The sequence below is a fragment of the Rhincodon typus genome, chromosome 10, assembly GCF_021869965.1.
Source record: "Rhincodon typus isolate 14 chromosome 10, sRhiTyp1.1, whole genome shotgun sequence".
NCBI classification, from domain to species: Eukaryota; Metazoa; Chordata; class Chondrichthyes; order Orectolobiformes; family Rhincodontidae; genus Rhincodon; species Rhincodon typus.
This window is the reverse complement of record NC_063341.1, coordinates 27,177,041-27,179,892: the sequence shown is the minus strand read 5'-3', so window position 1 is coordinate 27,179,892 and position 2,852 is coordinate 27,177,041. Positions and strand designations below refer to the sequence as shown.

The 2,852-nt window shown below is 38.1% G+C and overlaps 1 long non-coding RNA gene across 1 annotated transcript in view; it reads right to left on the bottom strand.

Annotated features, from left to right (window-relative positions):
* Positions 1–350, bottom strand: part of LOC125484175 — a 9,486-nt gene extending 9,136 nt beyond the window's left edge. Inside the window, exon 1 of the long non-coding RNA XR_007263014.1 lies at positions 258–350. This is a non-coding gene — a long non-coding RNA (uncharacterized LOC125484175). The remainder of the gene's footprint in view (positions 1–257) is intronic.
* Between the last annotated feature and the right edge of the window lie 2,502 nt (positions 351–2,852).

The window sequence follows — 2,852 nt, the reverse complement described above, 5'->3', positions numbered from 1 at the left end:
TATAGGTCTATATCTAACATTGCTTTTCTTCCAACTTCAAACTTCACCTTAATTGCCCTTGCTATCCCATCTTTTAACTCACTCTTCATATCATCTCCCTCTATCTCACCCTCAACCTTCCAATCTCTTAAAAGGGCTACACCCACAGAAGACAATGCCATCCTTCTTTCATCCTTGGACTGACGAGAAAACCCATTTCTCAGACCTCCCTCTCCCTAAGGTGGCCAGGCCCTCCTCGCCCAATGCTCCTCACTTACCTGTGTCTTAGGTTTCAAGTGTTCTTCATGTTGGGATTGGTTGCAGCACCATCAATGTCCATCAGCGTTGGCCATCAGATCTTAGGAATGGGAGTTCCTGCTACTGAAAGGCAGAAGTCACACTCTTCAACAATTATGGCCATCTGCAGTGTGTTATAGCTACGTTTTTCAAGTCTTGCATGCTTCCTTTAAGTCTGCTGGTCAGCTAGCTGCCAACTTTCCTGCCAGGCATGGCAAAGGAAGCTGTCCACACCGTCTCTCCACCCACCCGATACTACCGGAGAATTCTAAATCCTCGTCTTTACACATTCCTTCCCTGGATGTTTGAAGAATGGAGGCAGAAGACATTTGTTCTGAATCAATCTGGACAGTTTCAGTGCAGACTGGGACAGAGGGGAGGGATGGCTATTCTGATAGTTCAAGTTGGGGACGGTACATATTTTATAGTATTTTCAGTTCTACAGTCCACTAACTCACAGCTCCAGTTTAAACCAAGGCAATTTGACAAAAAAGTTCCCAGGAGAAAAGTTAGTTTAACATTGTTTCAAACTGCTTACAGAACACTCATCTGTCTTTGGAGTTGAAGTCTGACCTCATTAGGCAAGTTTTCAGTTCATGGTGCAATTGTAACATGCCTTAACCAGGAAGGTGCTGTGCTACAAGGTCTCTCTACTTTCAATTTACAACAAACAGTCAAAATTCGTACAGCAACCAACAAACTAGACAAGTTTGCATTTCCCAGCACCATCAGCTGAGGATGTCATGTCTTCACGTTGGCCACCAAACAAAGGCCAATCTATTTACACTGAGAAGGGGTGGTGATGACGAATGTGGGATCATTAACAAAAAACTACACCAGTGTCATATTTTTAAGGCCATGTTGTATGATCTTGAATGAAGCATATGAAGCATGTCATCATGGAATGTGTTTAAAACATTAAAGGGTGCAAAAGAAAAATCAGCAAAACATTCCTCCAAATTTAATAGGGAACATAGCATAGCTTAAATTGTAGGAAAAATAAATGACCTATTAGACATTTTTACAATGAAGAAGGATGACTTGGTTTCCTTTTTATTCCACTCTTGGTTGGTTGGTCATTACAAAAATTTTATCTCCTTTTAGCAAACAGCTATAATCACTCATCAAAATGAAATGGTTGTTTATGTGGTCTTCTTCAGTGAAAGAATAAATGAATTTTATTACCTACTAAACTCAAAAACAAAATAAAATTATGACATCAAAAACACCCACAAAAACAGGTAATCATTTTAAAGGGGAAAAAGTATGTCTGGTATAGACAGGAAGAATTAAGGGTCACAGTTTTAGAAGCCCTTACAGTCTTTGAGGTGGTAGATTTTTAACCTGATACTACAGTTGTTTTGCAGTTCACTTGTTTCCTCAGCAATGGTGATGTATTGTTTCAGTAAATGGTTGTTTCCCCAGTTTCCTTTCTAACCATGTTTTCTGAGAGTCTGAGAGAAACAGAGCAAGAAAGAGACTTCTGGTTCTTTTACAAATTCATTTTTCCTTATCTCTGCCCTGCCATTCAAAAACAACTACTGAAATATATTTGTATATTTGTAAATTCCCAAGTTTGGCACCACTGCCTTTCAAAGGTAAAAAATTGCAGGCAATCTTTAATGTCAAGTGTGTGCACTTAGTATATAATTGTGGATTCAAACAAAAGATGAGAACTTCTTGGTGATGATTCAGTCATCTCTTTTAATGTTTTTAGCTGAAATGGTAATTTTACTGCACTGGTTTCATTTATTCCGCATTGGGCTCCCAGACCTGCCTCAACCTGTGGTCAGATAATCACAGGAGCCATTTTGGGTTAGTATTTATCCTTTTAAAAAATTTTAGTCAATGACAAGTCTCAGATGTAACAGTCAGACAATTTAAGTTCAAATTTATTCATCCATATTTATCACTATCATAACAAGAGTGATAAGTAATGTGCCAAATAGGCAAATATTTCACTATCCTACAACTCTTTTATTTTAAAATAGGTAAATATAATTTTAATATCATTTTAAAAACTTACCAAATGCCTATGTGTTGAAAAATTAAGAGTTATTGAAATAAGTACAGGTTAAAATGAAGTAATAGCTAGAATATGACAGAAATAGGATTGATCTTTGGTGATAGAGGACCATATTTTAAGCATAGACTTTTAGCCCTGAATAAAGGCATCTTAATAGAGTTATCTTTTTTTTTATTCATTCATGGGCCAAGGCATCACTGGTTATTTATTGCCCAGCTCTAATTGTCCAGATGGCAGTTAAGAGTCAACCACATTGGTGTGGGTCTGGAGGCACATGTAGGCTAGACCAGGTAAGGATGGCAGTTTCCTTCCCTAAAGGCATTAGTGAACCAGAAGGGTTTTTCTTGACAATCAACAATGGATTCGTGGTCATCATTAGATTCCTAATTCCAGATATTTATTGAATTCAAATTCTACCATGTGCCATGGCAGGATTTGAACCCAGGTCCCCAGAATGTTATCTGGGTCTCTGGATTAACAGTCCAGTAATAATACCACTAGGCCCCGACCTCCCTCCTTTTGAGGTATAGAAGATAGCAGAAGGAATAAT